The following is a 19362-nucleotide window of genomic DNA, read 5'->3' on the forward strand; positions in this document are numbered from 1 at the left end:
GGATAAACATTAAGTTTTACAAAAATAAATACAAACTATCGAAGGATAAATATAAATTTTAAATAATAAATAAAAATTATGAATAATAAATATAAATTTTGTGCAGATAAATAAAAATTGCAAACAATAAACATAAATTATATACTGATAAACAAAAATTTTTTAAGATAAATACAAATTTGAGATTGAAAAATTGAGTGATCCTAGGATCCACCAATGATAAACAATAAAAGAGGACTTAGTATTTATCATCTTCTCTTATATTTTATCCTGAATGGACCATTGGATCACTCAATTTTTGAACCTCCAGATTTGTGTTTATCCTAAGAAGTTTTTATTTATCGGCACAGAGTTTATATTTATTATTCATAATTTTTATTTATCTGTACAGAGTTTGTATTTATTATTTACTGTTTCTATTTATTATTTAAAATTTATATTTATCCTCCGATAGTTTGTATTTATTTCTGCAGGACTTAATGTTTATCCTTATTGTTTATCGTGGATGGACTCTAGGATTACTCAATTTTTTAACAGAGTTTATGTTTATCCTGAAAAATTTTTATTTATCGATACAAAATTTATATTTATTATTCATATTTTTATTTATTTATACAGAGTTTATATTTATTATTCACAATTTCTGTTTATTATTTAGAGTTTATATGTATCTTCCATAGTTTATATTTATTTCTCTAGAATTTAGTGTTTATCCTCCTCTCTTGCCCGCTTTCATGCTTCATGAAGGCACAGCTATGAGAATCCACTATTAGATGATCCATACACAACTCTAAAACTGTTAGGTCATCCATGCATAGCTCTAAAAGCTCTCCGAAATCCCACCCAACCCATTGCAAATGAAGGCGCAAGAGGACAATGGGTTAGGTGCGATTTCGGAGAGCTTTCGGAGTTGTACATGGGTGACCTAACAGTTTCAGAGCTATGCATGAGCTGTGCATGGGTGACCTAATAGTGGATTCTCAAAGCTGTGCATGGGCATTGCCAAAAAGAAACTGTGAATAAAATCCCACCCAATCCATTGCAAATGAAATGAAGGCACCTTCATAAAACATGTAGGCACCTACATGCTTGATGAAGGTGCTGCAAGCATGAAGGCACCTTCATGCTTCTTGCCTGCAAACTGCTATTATGAAGGAGTTTTCTTAGCCACAAACTGCTGTCATCTATTGTTATTTCTTCACTATGATAGATTTTAAACAGCTTTCAGAGCTGTGCATGGGTAACCTATAATAGATTGGATTCGCATAAAGAAAGGTTATCCTTCTTTCACATGAAAAATACAATCTTTATCCACCTTCATGAAGGTGCCTTCAAAAGACTGAAGGCGCCTTCAACCTTCCTGAAGATTTTTTTCTCCATGGAATAGGAGATTCGCATCCTCTTCTTCTTCCTTCTTCATTCACGGAATAGGAGTTAATAAATCAATAAAATTTAAACTTAAAATCGAAGAGATTATTGAAAGAACTTGAAATGAAGGTACCTACATGAAGCATGTAGGTGCCTACATGCTCTAGGCACCTACATTGAGCATGTAGATGCTTACATGCTTCATGTAGGCACCTTCATTTTAGGTTCCTTCAACATGTTAGATGTGTGCCCTAGATGTCAAATTGGCTGACATATTCCTGTACAAATATGAAGGTAAATTTATAATTTTGACTATAAATGAATAAAAGGGTTATTCTACTATCACATTATGTACATTATGTCTGTGATACATCCTTTGAGTTAGTAGGAATGTTAATTCATATTTTTAAGAGTTGAAAATTTAAGGCATGAATTTACATAACTAACTCATAAACACCTCCTGACCATAGGATCATCATGAGGATGGTGATCGATCCGGAAGATTGGTGTACGATCGCTTCCTTAAGGTAGATGTATCTTGAGTCTATGGTGTGGAGACACCGGAGTGAGAGTACAGGTATTTATTGAGAATGAGAGTACTGAGCGTGATCACCTCGAGCAGTCATAAGGAAGTCTACCTTTTCGTCAATGACTAGCTTGATGCTGCAGCTGTGTGTCTAGTTCTTTGACCTGAGGTACATCGACAGTTCACCTTAAGTATGTTATAGTTTGACTACACCATAACTCGATCTTCTAGTCATTCAAAACTCTGAGGTGTATGTTGGCTGTAGCATATTCATTGTAGGAATCAGATTGCACCAAGATGGGATCTATCAACCTCAGTAGATAAGAGGAGTAGTCCTATGATGATCGAAAGATCGAGTCCTTAAGCCCATAGCCATGGCAGAGTGACATAATGAAAAAGAGTTTTTCATTGGGGTTTCACATCAGACTCGAATCGATTGATTGATTCATATGACTGATGTTGGATTTGATGAGTTCACCTTAACCCTAATTCAGTCGGAACTCATGATAAAAGAACTCAATCACACAGGTAGCTGCATCGAGGGGTTTGTCTTCATTTTTGATGGATTGCTATCATATACTGCTAGGTGTCACTGATGAATTTTGAGTGCAATTAGAATGATCTTGATGATCAATCATTTTAATTATCTGAATCAGAAGAGTTCTGATCCATCAAAAGGAGTTTCGATGATGTCGATGATGAGATCACGACATGTCTCATTACCATATGAAAATGAACCTAACTGGATCACACAAATAAGAGTTAGGGTCTGAATGTCATTAATTGAGCTAGCACAGTTCGATTGATTTGGATTAGATCTAATTAGGTTCAAAAAAATCATGCTAGCACACGATTGAGCCTAACTTTCTCTTCGTGCAATCTTTTTCATCTCGACTGAGCCAAATATGATTTGACTCACCCAGAGAACCTTAAGAAAGTTTTTCTTAGTCTGACTAGAGCCAGTCCAGTTTAGAAAAGCCTTATCTTAATTCATGAGATAAATTTTAGACAACACCTACTAATTCCTGTCACCTGCCATTTCTATTTTAGGACATCGGTCAAACGTTGACTTATAAATCTTAAACTGAAGGCCACTTGGTAAGAGGTTATTGGAGAATTTTTGTAGAGTGTCCAACTACTAAGTTAGGCCTCAAAGTGGGTGCCAAGATCAGATTGGGCGTGTGCCTCAAGTGGATAAGGATAGAGTCCCATGAGATGAGGACTCTGATCCCTTGATCGACTTGGACTGTAGGGCGCCAATCTCACTGTGCTTATCCAGTGTTGATGCCAATAGTGGTGAAAATTGAGGAAATTCTTATTTGATATGATTAGATGACATCACTCCATCAATAAAAATTTTTTTAGAATTAATTAAAATTTTTTGATTGGTCGAATGATGTGGCACTGCATGACACAGCAGGGTCTATTTAAACCCTATCTGCGCCTAGGGTTTAGAGAATCTGCTCAACACCCAGCAAAAATGAGATTTCCCTCCACTTCTCGATGCCTCCTCTACTCCTCTCCCTCCCCTCTTCACGTCCAAGGAGTTGGACGTCCATCTGGTGCTTGACCAAGGCGTGGTGGCTTCCTGATCAGAAGGCTACAGGGATTTGTCGAGAAGCTGCTGCTCCAACTTAAGAAGATCTTTTGAAGATCTTTCAGATCAGATCCAGATCTAATTTTTGGAGCAGAGAATCACAAGGAGAAGATAATCTAGATCCTGCTCGAGTGGATATCGGTAGAGGCCAGGCGACTGTGTGGCTATTTTTGAACCTCGGGTATTGTTGCGATCATCTATAGGGTAATCTAGTTACCCTAGAGGTATTTCTCTAATCCTCAAGTTTTAACTTTAAGTTTAGTTTAAATATCAGATAAAAAGAATCTGATCTAATAGATCTTAGATCTAAAATAATGTAGGATAATTTTTTTTTTAATATTCCACCCCAGATCTCATTAGATCTGAAAGATCCTACAAGAAAAAAGATGATTTTTCCTTCAACTGGTATCAGAGTCAGGTTGATGGCTCTATTTTAGATCTAATTTAGATCTAATTTTTATTTTTATTTATCTGATATTAATGGATTTTAGATGTCACATCAAATATGATTGGATCCGAAATCAAAAAATTTAAAATTAAATCTAAGCAGATCTAACATGTATGAGATGCATGACTAGACTAGGAATAGTTTGAACTATGAATAGTCTTGAAATTTTATATTTTAATATGATTAAAATATAAATTAGATCTAATTTATTTTCTAATTTTTTGATGTTATAAATGTTATATTCAGATCAAAAAATAAAAAATAAAATTTAATTAATTCATAAAATTGATCTGCTGCATGCCTAGACTAGTTGTAGAATTATTCTAGTAACTGTCTAGAATAGATTTTATATTGAATAGTTAAATTTAAATCTTATTTTTTAGATGTTACATGTGATGTATCAGATCTGAAAGTATGCTAAGTAGATCAGATTTTAATACATGAGATGTATGCAAAGCATGTATAAGTTAGATCTGAAATTATATATGTGATATGTAACTTAGATCTAACTAGTTTTGTAGTTAAATCAATATTTCTGATTAAGATGTTCCTCATGGCCGTCCGGTCATAAGAACAAAGTAGGGTTCATGACTCTCTCCTCCCATTCAATGGGGTGTTCTTATGGCGTGCAGAGGTGCTGCGTGTTCATCCTTAATCAGAAATCAAACATACTTTTCTATAAAATTTTAGATGCTGAAATCCTAGGATTTATTTTATATATTTTATTTATGAACCCAAGACTTAATTAATGAATTAAGCTTATAGAATTAAATTAGGTCTAAAATTAAAAATTTTAGATCTAAGTCATTTTCATAAAATTGGGTTCGGGCTTGGGTAGCTCAATTAGGTCTAGCGGTTGATCAAACCGAATTAAAAGTTGGTTAGATGGGATCATAAAAGCTAATAATTAACCAGCCTAATAGGATTAAGTCTAGGTCAAGGTCGAATCACATTTAGATGTGACTCGATCAAGTTAAGACCTAATTTGGCTCAGTGGTTAGAGCCTGGATTGTAGGCTAACCCAATTGATTCTGGTTCGATAATTTGGTGTCTAAGGTAAGTTGGACAGATGTGACAGACTGATTTTTAATTGGGAGCTACTCAACTCGAATGCATTCTTGTCAAGTTAATGGCATATCCCTTCCACCGATCTTACTTACCTAGCCATATATGTCGATCCAGTTCTGATTTGAGGTGGCTAATAATTCGAGCTAATCCATACCACTAGGTTAGTCATAATTATTATGACTATGTCAAGTCAAGTTTAATGAGATCTAAATCAAATCTCTCTAAGAAAATATTAAGTCTAAGATCTTCCACCATTGTGGATGTGCGGGTCCTTTTCGGGGTTGATTGTTCTCGACTGGTTACGGTAGCTCAGTTGCATCGGGAAGATGCAACCATGTCCATTAGGCATTGGATGCTACAGATTAGAGGATGGGTTGTGCTCAATATTTTAGATACGATGAGGGACTCAATCAGGAATCTAGTTCATGCAAATGGTGGGTCTGACTTAACTAAGGATTGGAGTAATATTCTGGGCATGGTGAGCTTCATGAATTAGAGACCAAGTTTTGGATGCATCATGATTAGAGAATCATTGGACAAGAGTTGTCCACTCATCAATTGACCTATCACCAATAACTGTTAGGTGAGGTGGTGAGCCAGTCGGTGAGACCGTACCACCCACTAGAAATCACTAATCACGGAGATTTTTACATCTCTACCTAGGGAGTATAGGGATCTGAGAAAATAGTGAGAGCCTAATTTGTTTAAAAATAAAACTCCTAAATAAATTGATTAAGTCTGATTACAAAATCTAACTAGAAACTCTTGACTCTCTACAGGAAACATGTCTGCGTCCAACCCCCTGACCAAAATACTAGACACCCATAGATTGACTGGACCTAATTTCAAAGAATGATTGAGGAACTACAGAATTATTCTGAGTTTTGAAAAACTGACTCATATCTTGGACCAGGACCCACCTGCCATACCAGCACATCCGACTGCTGAACAGAGAGTGTCTCTGAAAAAGTGGACGGATGATGATAACAAAGTCAGATACTACATATTGGGTGCCATGTCTAATGACTTGCAGCACCAGCATGAGAATATTATGACTACCCGCCAAATGTTGGCTCACCTACAAGAGTTGTTTGGTGAACAAAGTCGCGCAGCAAAGTATCAAGTCTGCCAAAGGCTTTTTAAGGCTAAAATGCGTGATGGGCAGTCGGTCCAAGATTATTATTTGATAATGATCAAGGACCTTGAGGAGCTTGAGAAGCTCGGTGTCATCTCGACAAAAATTTTCAGATTGATGTGATCCTTCAATCCTTGTCTAATGCATATGGTCAGTTCATCATGAACTTTCATATGCATAAGATGTAGTGTACCTTGGCTGAGTTAATGAACATGTTGGTTACAGTTGAGCTTTCTTTGAAGGGTTCAAAAGGCTCAGTCCTTACTGTAGAGCGAACTTCTTCCAAGAGAAAGTCTTTTGAAAAGAAGAAAAAATCTACAAAAAGTAGAAGGTGGATAGGAAAAGGAAGAAGACGGAACTGAAGAAGAAGGCTGCTGAAAAGAAAAAATATTTCTACTGTAATTCAGACGGCCATTGGAAGCGAAATTATCCTCAATACCTGGCCACCCTAAAGAACAAGAAGGATGGTCCTTCTGGAGGTATGCTCGTTATAGAATCTAATCTTATGGTTTCCTCTGCATCCAGTTGGGTACTTGACTCTAGTTTAAGTACTCATTTGTGCACTTCTATGCAGGGTCTTGAGGAGAGTAGGAGGCTGAGGGATGGGGATATGATCCTACGCATCAGAAACGGAGCAAGAGTTGCTGCTGTGGTCGTGAAAACCTACTCTCTGCGATTACCGTTAAGATTAGATTTAGTTCTTAGAGACTGTTATTATGTGCCTGCAGCAAGCAGGAATTTGATTTCTGTTTCATGTTTAGCACAAGAAGGCTATGTGATTAGCTTTCATAAGAACCATTGTAACATATTTTATAAAAATAATAAAGTTGTAAATGATTTTCTTATTAATGATCTCTATCAGCTATATATTGATGTATATGTATTTAATATTGAGCAAAATATGAATGCCATAGGAATTAAAAGGCCTAGAGATAGTCTAAATGATAGGTATCTGTGGCACCTAAGGCTGGATCATATAGCGGAAGATAGGGTTAACAAATTGGAGAAATCCAGGCTATTGAGTCCGTTGACTTTCGAGTCATATCCAGTTTGTGAATCATGCCTTCAAGGCAAAATGACCAAGCTTCCTTTTATGGGATATGGGGAAAGGGCCACAGACCTACTTGCCTTAGTACATACGGATGTGTGCGGCCCATTTGATGTGTCGGCTAGAGGCAACTATGTCTACTTTATTACCTTCACCGATGATATGTCTAGGTATGGGTATATGTTTCTAATGAAACACAAGTCTGAAGCCTTTGAAAAGTTCAAAGAATTCAGACATGAAGTAGAAAAACAAACAGAAAAGCCTATTAAGGTTCTTCGATTAAATCTAGGAGGTGAATACCTTAGTCAAAGTTCCTAAACTATCTTAAGGACAATGGCATAGTCTCTCAATGGACTCCATCTAGAACGCCACAACTCAACGGGATTTCAGAACGGAGAAATCAGATCCTATTAGATATGGTCCGTTCATGATGAGCTTCACGGACCTCCCTGAGTTTCTTTGGAGATATTGTCTCATGACAGCAATATATGTATTGAATAAGGTTTCTTCTAAAACCGTTCCTACCACACCGTATGAGATATGGCATGGTAAGAAGTCAAGTCTGAGTCATCTCAAAATTTGGGGTTATCCGACTCATGTCAAGAGATAATAGACGGACAAGTTAGAGTTTAGGTCTTTTAGAGCTTAGTTCATAGGATATCCTAAAGAGTCATTAGGATACTATTTCTATATTCCGGAAGGTCACAATGTGATTGTGAATTGACATGCTATTTTTCTTGAAAAATAGTTTATTCAAGATAGTGGCATCGAAAGAATAATTAAGCTCAAGGAGAATATCTTCCAAGAGCAACGAGCTAAAGAACCTAAGGAACATAATCAATTAGAATCAGTCCTAACACAACCTCTTTCCACCTTATAGATCGACTAGAGTTTTCGTCCTCCTGAAAGGTACTTAGGTACCATATAAGAGGATGTAGAGAAAATGTTCCTCACAAAAAATGGGGCTCATGGTGATGACCCCAAGACCTATGATGAGATGATATCAAATATCACTTCGAGAAATGGTTAAAGACAATAGATCAGAAATTGACTCGATGCACTCAAATCAAGTTTGGACCTTGGTAGATCCGCCTGAAAGCATTGTACCTATTAGGTGTAAATGGATCTTCAAGAGAAAGATAGGTATAGATGAGAATGTGGAGACATTCAAGGCTAGGCTCATAGTGAAAGATTATAGTCAGCACGAAGGCATTGACTATCAGGATACCTTCTCGCCCGTAGTCATGCTAAAATTCATCCGCACATTGCTTGCTGTTGCAGCCTATTTCGATTATGAAATATGGCAGATGGACGTGAAAACAGCATTCTTAAATGGATATCTTGAGGAAGATATCTATATGGAACAGCCACTTAGTTTCACATCCAGTGATGATGATCACAAGGTCTGCAAGCTGCAAAGGTCCATTTATGGACTTAAGCAAGCATCTCGAAGCTGGAATACTCGTTTCAATGATGTGATCAAAATATTTGTTTCATCAAGAATGAGGAGGAACCATGTATGTTCAAGAAGGTCAGTGGGAGCACAGTTGTCTTCCTCGTACTGTACGTAGATGACATCTCCTAATTGAGAATGATATTTTCATGTTGACCTCAGTCAAAATATGGTTGTCTAAGGAGTTCTCTATGAAAGATCTAGGAGAGGCATCCTTTATATGGGTATTAAGGTCTATAGAGATAGACCAAATAGGATGCTGGGACTTTCACAAAAGATGTACATAGAGGAGGTGCTAAAAAAGTTTAGTATGAAAACTCCAAAAGAGGTTTAGTACCTTTTAGACATGGTATTATCTCTCCAAGAAGATGTGCCCTAGCACACCTGAGGAGATTGAACGCATGAGCAAGATCCCTTATGCTTCGACAATAGGGAGCCTCATGTATGCCATGCTATGTACACGACCTGATATAGCCCATGCTGTGAGTGTCACAAGCAGATATCAGTCGAATCCAAGTGAAGAGCACTGGACTTCTGTGAAATGTATCCTTAAGTACTTGAGAAGGACTAAGGATATGTTTCTAGTCTTTGGAATGGAGAACTCCAGGTTCAGAGATTTACAGACTCAGACTTTATGTCTGATATAGATGATCGAAAGTCAACATCTGGGAGTCTGTTCATTTGCAATGGTGGTGCAGTAGCTGGAAGAGTTCCAAGCAGACGGTGATTGCTGATTCCACCATGGAGGCAGAGTATATTGCTGCATCGAAGCTGCGAAGGAGGCATTCTGGTATAAAAAGTTTCCGCAGAGCTTGGAGTGATGTCATCGGATGCCATCCCTCTTTACTACGACAATAATGGCACATAGCCCTACTAAGGAGCCAAGGTCTCACCAGAAGTCCAAGCATATCGAGCGACATTCCATCTGATCCGTGATTACCTCGAAAAAAGTTATGTCGAGGTTAAGAGAGTCGACTCCACAGAAATGTGGCAGACCCACTGACAAAGCCATTAGGCCAGCAGAAGATCGAAGCCCACCTTGAGAAGATGGGACTTAGATATGTAGCCAATTGGCATTAGGTCAAGTGGGAGTTTGTTAGATGTGTGCCCTAGATGTCAGATTGGCTGACACATTCTTGTACAAATGTAAGGATAATTTATAATTTTGATATAAATAAATAAAAGGGTTATTCTACTATCACATTGTGTACATTATGTCTATGATACATCCTTTGAGTTAGTAGGAATGTTAATTCATATTTTCAAGATTGAAAATTTAAGGCATGAATTTACATAACTAACTCATAAAAAGCTCCTGACCATAGATCATCACGAGATGGTGATCAATCTGGAAGGTTGGTGTACGATCGCTTTCTTAGGATAGATGAGTCTTGAGTCTACGATGTGGAGACACTGGAGCGAGAGTACAGGTATTCATTGAGAACGAGAGTACTGAGCATGACCACCTCGAGTAGTCATAAGGAAGTCTACCTTCTCATCGATGACTAGCTCGATGCTGCAGCTATGTGTCTAGTTCTTTGACCTGAGGTGCATCGACAGTTCACCTTGAGTGTGTTATAGTTTGACTACACCATAACTCGATCTTCTAGCCATTCAAACCTTGAGGTGTATGTTGGCTGTAGCATATTCATTATAGGAACCAGATTGCACCAAGATGGGATCTATCAACCTCGGTAGATGAGAGGAGTAGTCCTATGATGATCAAAAGATCGAATCCTTAAGCCCATGGCCATGGTAGAGTGAAATAATGGAAAAGAGTTTTTATTGGGGTTTTACATCAGACTCGAATCGATCGATTGATTCATATGACTGATGTTGGGTTTGATGAGTTCACCTTAACCCTAATTCAGTCGGGACTCATGATAGAAGAACTCAATCACATAGGTAGCTGCACTGAGAGGTTCGTCTTCATTTTTGATGGGTTGCCACCATATACTGCTAGATGTTACTGGTGGATTTTAGAAGCAATTAGAATGATCTTGATGATCGATCATTCTAATTGTCTGAATCAGAAGAGTTTTGGTCCATCGAAAGGAGTTTCGATGATGTTGATGATGAGATCACGACATATCTCATTATCATATGGAAATGAACCTAACTGGGTCACACAAATAAGAGTTAGGGTCTAGATGTCATCAATTGAGCTAGCCCAATTCGATTGATTTGGATTAGATCCAATTAGGTTCAAAAAAATCATGCTAGCACACGATTGAGCCTAATTTTCTCCTCGTACAATCTTTTTCATCTCGACTGAGCCAAATGTGATTTGACTCACCCAGAGAATCTTGAGAAAGTTTTTCTCAGTCTGATTGGAGTCAGTTTAGCTCAAAAAAATCTTGTCTTAATTTATGAGATGAATTTAAGATAACACCTGCTAATTCCTATCACCTGCCATTTCTGTTTTAGGACATCGATCAAACGTTGACTTATGGATTTTAAACTGAAAGCCACTTGGTAAGAGATTATTGGAGAGTTTTTATGGAGTATCCACCTACTAAATTAGGCCTCAAAGTGGGTGCCAAGATCAGATTGGGTGTGCGCCCCAAGTGGATAAGGATAGAGTCCCATGAGATGAGGACTCTGATCCCTTGATCGACTTGGACTGTGGGGCGCCAATCTCACTGTGCTTATCCAGTGTTGTTGCCAACAGTGGTGAAAATTGAGGGAATTCTTATCTGATATGATCAAATGACATCACTCTATCAATTAAATTTTTTTTAAAATTAATTAAAATTTTTTGATTGGTCGAATGATGTGGCACTGCATGGCGCAGCACGATCTATTTAAACCCTGTCTGCACCTAGGTTTGGAGAATCTGCTCAATACCCAGCAAAATTGAGATTCTCCTCCACTTCTCTATTCTCCCTCTACTCCTATCTCTCCCCTATTCATGTCCAAAGAGTGGGGCATCCATCTGGTGCTTGTCCAAGGCGTGGTGGCTTCCTGATCAGAAGGCTGCAGGGATTTATCGAGAAGCTGCTGCTCCAGTTTCAGAGGATCTTTTGAAGATCTTCCAGATCTGATTTAGATCTAATTTTTGGAGTAAAGATTTATGAGGAGAAGATGATCCAGATCTTACTCAAGTAGATACCGATAGAGGCCAGGCGACTGTGTTGCTATTTTTGAACCTCGGGCATTGTTGCGATCATCTACAGGGTAATCTAGTTACCCTAGAGGTATTTCTCTAATCCTCAAATTTTAGATTTAATTTTATATTAAATATTAGATAATAAGAATTAAATCTAATAAATCTTAGATCTAAAATATCATAAAATAATTTTTTTAAAAAATATTTCATCTACGATCTCAATAGATCTGGAAGATCCTACAAGGAAAAATGTAGTTTTCCCTTCAAAGCATGTATTAGTTAGATCTTAAATTGTATATGTGATATGTAAATTTAGATCTAACTAGTTTTGTATTAAATTTATATTTTTAATTAAGGTGTTCTTCATGGCATCCGATTATAAGAACAAAGTAGGGTTTAAAGGCCCTCTCCTTCCATTCAATGGGTGTTCTTGTGACGTGTAGGGGTACTGCACATTCATCCTTAATCAGAAATCAAAACTTACTTTTCTACAAAATCCTAGATCCTAAAATCCTAGAATTTATTTTATATATTTTGTTTATAAACCCAAGACTTAATTAATAAATTAAGCTTATGGAATTAAATTAGGTCTAAAATTGAGAATTTCAGATCTAAGTCATTTTTATAAAATTGGGTTCGGACTTGGGTAGCTCAATTAGGTCTAGCGGTTGATCAAACCGAATCAAAAGTTGATTAGGTGGGATCATGAAAGTTAATAATTGACCAGCCTAATAGGATTAAGTCTAGATCAAGGTCGAATCACATTCATGAAGTGAATTTCAGTGCAGGGGTAAAATGGTAATTATAATTTTTTTTCTAAATTATAATTTTTTAGTGAAAATTATTAATTAATCTAATTAATTAATATATATTAACCCTATATAAAGATCTAAATATAATATATATAGTATGTATTTAAATTTAAAATTTTGAATTCTATAGTAAACATTTAACTATTATGTGTTCAGAACACATTATCTTCGTGCAGGTAATCGATCGTCGTAGTCTGATCACCGTCGGGATGGTCTGATCATTGTAATGCAGCCACACAGTATGTCTGGTCTCCACGGATCATCCACATGAAGCTCTCAGTCTGATCGTCTCCTCACGAATGCTAGTTCATTGTAGAACCCTTTCGATGGTTGATGCTAATCGAACTCCTTTGATCGATGTCTGTCGATTCTTTGGATGCTCTAGATCATCAGCAAAGATAGTAGAGAGGTTGATGAAGCTCTCCTAAAGTTTGGTGGCTCACGACACTCGTAGCTCACCTTCTCACTTGCCGAACCCTAGGCATAAACCCTAGGATACTCTCAGAAAAATCCTGCACCCTTTGTGTTTCTTTTCTTTTCTCTTCTTTTCTTTTCTTTTCTCACGCACAGAGCCTTTCTCATGTCACCCTTTCTCTCTCGGATCAGATGTCGCACACCCCACCTTCTTTTTATTTTTAAAATGATGCAAGATCGTGTCTTTACAGTGTTTTCACCGCGTGAAAGGATAAAGCTAGGTGGTTGCTCACTTGAATTCAAATCGAATTTGAATTGAAATGCCAATCAACCAATCTTTATCCACTCTTGGCATAAGAAGAAGGGGACGTGGGTTCTTTGTGCATGGAGAATTTACATGAGAAACTTTTTCTCGTGTAGAAAATGGGGTGCATAAAAGGATAAGGTGGCGCATGGATTAGTTGCCCATTCAAATTCAAACATTATTTGAATTTGAATGGCCAACCAACCTTATCAATATCCACACAAGTGGCGCACAAGGGAGGGTGTGGGAAGGCTTCTGCATGGAAAAAATTCATGAGAACTCGTTTCTCATGAATTCAAATAGGCGCAGGTGAGGTGAGGTGGCGTAGGGAGATAAGTCAAGGTGGTTTCAAATATTAAATCAATCGAATTGAACCAACTTTATCAAAATAGGTTAGGCACAATTAGAATAAGTTAAACCCAACACAATTAGGATTAATTATGTTCAATAAAATCTTAATCAATCAGGAATTGACTAAACCTAACTCCTGATCAGATTAGGGACCAAACCACCTCGGCGATTAGGTCAACTCTTAACCTAACTAGGTCAAACCCAACTGAATCCAATTCAATTGGACTTGATCCAAAAATAATTACTCAATCAAATTGAGTTAATTAGTGATCAAATCACTAATTAAATCTCTCATAAATATTGAGTCCAAATCCGATGGGTAATCGGGCATCAGAGTCCATCGATATGAAACCTTGATCGAAGAGTCCCAAACCAGTGGGACTCTTGACCCCGGTACCCAAAATATGTAGTACTCATGATTAGAGAATCCTGATTCTCGATCACAGAGTATCAAACATGTAGGACTCTTCATCAGCCATTGGATCAGATAAGAACCTCTAATGTGTGTGACCCTGCAGGTTCGAACCTAAACCGGTAGCACAGGAACCAATTCTTGTACTAATGGAAATGACCATCTAGCAATGGTACCCGACATCTGGATAGGTCGAATAATCACAATCACAATACTCAAAATCTACGTAAATATGGTTACTATATAATTCATCCTTTTGACCCTTGTGTTTTGGACGACTCAGGGTTAAACAGTCAACCCTGATCAGATCATCCGAATCATGCCCAACTCAAACAGTCCTGTAACTCCTCACTAGGACTACCTTGGCCAAGGTTTTGCTAAATTGAAACATGACTGTACACAGCTCCTGAACTGGAGTGGGCAATCCCATCTTGACACACGCACTGACAAGTCAAGTACTTGACTACACCTAGCAGCATTCCATCACTGAATTAGAAATTCAGGTAGTCCAGTGTCTAAGTGCAGTGAGTTGCTTGCAAGTCACTATGACAGTCTCAGGTCGGAGAGATAGTTATACCCATATCCCATCGGAGCAAATCTTGACAGCAAAAAAATCTCCAGAGTCGATCACGTTCAATACAGATGTACCCTTACATCTCATCTGTATGCCATACCAGTGTCTCCACACTCCTTGGTTAAGAGGACAACCAACCCATATGGCACACAACGACTTATGCTTGATAAATGTTGTTGTCCTTGGTAACAACGTATCATTTGATCGCGAACAGATTTAAGGACTAAACGACAAATCCTCCTTTGTCAAGTCTAAATAGTCCTAAGGACTTCACCACAACACAAGAGTTCATTAGAAGATGAAACAATTTGTGATGAAAAATACCAAAATAACTTTTATTAATTTATAATTCATATACTAATACAAGAAAGAGTACAACCATCAACAGACTGATGATTGGCTTTGGGATACTATTCCCAACAATCTCCCACTTGGCCTAAAGCCAATGGTGCAGTATCTAATAGCCATCTTCGACTTGAAGTCGTCGAACTCCTTCACTGCAATGGCTTTAGTGAATGGGTTGGCCACGTTCTCCTTTTCGTCGATCTTCTGAAGGTCGACATCACCTCTATCCATGATTTCTCGGATAAGATGGTAGCGGTGCAGAATATATTTCGTCCGCTGGTGTGCCTTCGGTTCCTTCGCCTGAGCAATGGCTCCAAAGCTGTCACAGTAGAGCAGAACTGGACCAACAAGGGAGGGTGCTACTCTGAGCTCGGTGAGAAATTTCCTCAGCCACACCACTTCTTTGGCAGCATCTGATGTAGCGACATACTCTGCCTCACAAACTAAATCAGCCATAGTGTCCTACTTGGAACTCTTCCAGCAGACAGCCCCACCATTAAGGATAAAAATAAATCTCGATACACTCTTGCTATCATCATGATCAGATTGGAAAGTAGAGTCTGTAAACCCTATAAGTCTCAAGTCTGATTCACTATAAATAAGCCACTGATCCTTAGTATTTCTTAAATACTTCAGGATGGTTTTAACAACCTTCCAGTGATTCTCCCTTGGATCAAATTGGTATCTACTCACTACCCCTAGTGAGTATGCCACATCTGGTTGTGTACATGTCATGGCGTACATGATAGATCCCACTGTCGAAGCATATAGAATTCTACCCATACGCTCTCTCTCTTGAGGTGTTGTCGGACAATCCCTCTTCGAGAGAGAAATTCCATGGCCTATCGGTAGATAGCCTTTCTTGGAATTCTCCATGCTGAACCTCTTCAGCATAGTATCAATGTACGTGAACTGAGATAAGCCAAGCAACCTTTTAGATCTATCCCTATAGATCCTCATCTCTAGGATGTAGGAAGCTTCTCCCAGATCCTTCATGAAGAACTGTGATGACAGCCAAATCTTTATTCCCTGTAATGCAGAGACATCATTTTCGATTAACAGAATGTCATCCACATACAATATAAGAAATACCACTACTGGACCATTAGCCCACTTATAAATGTAGGGTTCTTCTCTGTTCTTAACGAAGCCATACGTCTTGATCGTCCTATCAAAACGTATGTTCCAACTCTGGGATGCCTGCTTAAGTCCATAAACGGACCTCTGTAGCCTGCACACCATAGACTCATCTGTGGATGTGAACCCTTCAGGTTGTATCATATACACCTCTTCGTCCAGCTCTCCGTTTAGAAAAACTGTCTTCATATCCATTTGCCAGATTTCATAGTCCAGATGGGCAGCTATCGCAAGCATAATCCGAATGGATTTGAGCATTGTCATAGGAGAAAACGTCTCGTCATAGTCTATACCATAACGTTGATGATATCCCTTGGCAACCAGACGGGCTTTATAGGTCTCCACCTTTCTGTCTGCACCCCTCTTCCTCTTGAAGACCCACTTACACCCTATGGGTTTTACTCCTTCGGGTGGGTCAACCAATGTCCACACATCGTTGACCTTCATGGACTCCATTTTGGATTTTATGGCCTCTAGCCATTTCTCAGAGTCAGGTCTCTGCTTTGCATCAATGTAGATGATCGGATCCTCATCATTTTCATCAAGTTTGATAGGATCACCGTCCCGGATCAGGAAACCATAGTATCTGTCTGGTTGACATGGTACTCTACCAGGCCGCCTTAAGGGTGCAGGAACAATGGGCTCCGAATCTGATCTAACCAAATCTGGTTCAGGTTCAGCAACTTGTGTCGGTTTTTTCACCTGCCGAACTTCCTCAAGTTCGACCTTAGAGGCAACAGTCCCTTCACCAAGGAACTCCTTTTTCAAAAAGATTACCTTAAGGCTGACAAACACCTTTTGCTCATCATCTAGGTAGAAATAATACCCTTTAGTCTCTTTTGGGTACCCTATGAAATAATACTTGTCAGACCTAGGTCCAAGCTTGTCCATAATTAAACGTTTAACATAAGTCGGACACGCCAAACCTTAAGGTGTAAGAGTACTGGTTTACGTCCTATCCATATCTCATATGGTGTTTTGGTTACAGACTTAATCGAAACCCTATTTAGAAGGTAACAAGCCGATTCGAGCGCATATCCCTAGAGAGAGATCGACAGACCAGCAAACCCCATCATGGATCAAACCATGTCCAACAAGGTCCGATTCCTCCTTTCAGACACACCATTATGCTGTGGCATTCCAAGAGGAGTCCACTGAGAGAGAATCCCATTCTCCCCAAGATATGTCAGAAACTCATTGGAAAGATATTCACCTCCTCGATCAAATTGAAGAGATTTAATACACTTTCCAGTTTGTTTTTCTACCTCATTTCGGAATAGTTTGAACATTTCAAATGACTCCGACTTATGCTTCATTAAGTAGACATACCCATACCTCGATAGGTCATTTGTGAAGGTTATGAAGTAGAAATATCCACCTCTTGCACTTGAGCTCATAGGTCCACATACATCAGAATGTACCAGACCCAAGAGATCACTGACTCGCTCACCTTTTTCAGTAAAAAGTGACTTGGTCATCTTCCCAAGAAGACAGGACTCACGGATTGGAAGTGATTCACAATCACCAACTTCAAGAATTCCTTTTTGAGCCAACCTGTTTATCCTGTTCTCATTGATATGACCTAGCCTACAGTGCCAAAGGTAGAGTTCTGACATATTTTTCATTCTAGGGTGTTTACCAGAGGTTTGAACCACATTAACAGGCTGTGATAGTAAGTAAATTCTATTATTTAGTTGTCCAACAAATATTGTAACACCATTCAAAATGATATTACAAATATTTTTTTTATTAAAAATTCATAACTGTACATGGCAAAAGGCCTACAGAAATAATATTTAATAAAAAGCTTGGACAATAGTGACATTCACTCAGAATTACATTATGAGAGTTGATTACAAGGTTCATGATTCCTAAAGCTAGAACTGAAACTTTGCTTCCATCTCCAATATTCAGGAACCTCTTGCCTTCATCAAATCTCGTACTGACCTGCAGACCCTGCATCGAATTACAGATATGATAAGGGCTTCCGGTATCCAATACCCAGGTAGTAGTATCACAAATGAAAAAGTTGCAAGGTGTTATCATGTAATTACCTTGCTTCTTCTTCGGCCTGTTCGGATCCAGGGAGGCAATATATAGAGGACGGTTCCTCTTCTAGTGCCCCTGCTTCTTACAAAATAAGACTCCACCTGGCTCTGGTCAAGCTTGCGCTTCTTGGTCTGACCTTGTACTGACGTACCAGCATGCGGCTGCACCTTCTTATTCTTCTTTTTCTTGTTCTTCTTTTCTTTCTTAAAGGGTCGACGACCAGAAGAAGACCCTCCCACAACATTCACCGACTCCTTATGGAGCTGGTGATCCTTCTTAAAGTTCTGTAGTAACCCCAACAAGCCGTGGTAGTTCACTGCAGGCTTTGTCATTGCTGGGTGTTCTCGAACCTACGACTGAACTCATCATTCATTGCCGCCAGCATTATGCACCATACGATGGTGCGATCGTTAAGCCACTTCTGATAAGTATCTCGGATCGTCCCTCTAGCATTCAGGACTGGCTCCTCAGGTGTTAGATCTGTTACTACATAAAGGATCCGCTCATGCTTAAGGATGATTTTTAATTTTTGATACCAGCTATCGAAATTAGGTCTCAGGAGCTTGTCATTATCTAATAATGACCGGAGCGATAGGGTAGTGGCCATAGCTGCATTAAAGAAAACCAGACCTTTATTAGTATATAAATTATTAATACTAAAGACTTAGACTTTAGTCTCAAGTTTCTCTCAGTATTTTTACGAACTGATAGCCTCAACCTCCAATTCGAGGAATTACTTTAATTTCTTAGTGGGTACTAGAATCCACACAGATCACACACGAGCCCAACTTTGGTTGGTCAACCCATGTGCATCTATGGGTAGGTTCATAACCAGTTGTTTCTCTAAACAACTTCTAGTAATTAATTTTACCCCAGAACCTAATCAGTAGGCTTTGGCCTCCACTGAAAAGATCTGGTTAGGTCCAACCATTAACATGACTTGATTAGGTGAATCGGACCAATAAATGATCAGGCCCGACTTTGGTCGGCCAACCTGACCACCATCAAAAAGACAACCAAATTATCATATTATGAATGATAATTCTATTAGTCAATAAGCACCAGGCCTTTGGGCCTCCAGTGATTATTAAACTAATAGACTCATTATCACTCACTTAGTGGGAGGCTATAACTTAGTTATCACTATAACTTAATCATTTTTAGGGACCTAATAATTTTTGAGGATTTTATTAAAGTATAGAAGAGAAAAAA

The sequence above is a fragment of the Elaeis guineensis genome, chromosome 4 (genome assembly GCF_000442705.2).
Source record: "Elaeis guineensis isolate ETL-2024a chromosome 4, EG11, whole genome shotgun sequence".
Lineage (NCBI taxonomy): Eukaryota > Viridiplantae > Streptophyta > Magnoliopsida > Arecales > Arecaceae > Elaeis > Elaeis guineensis.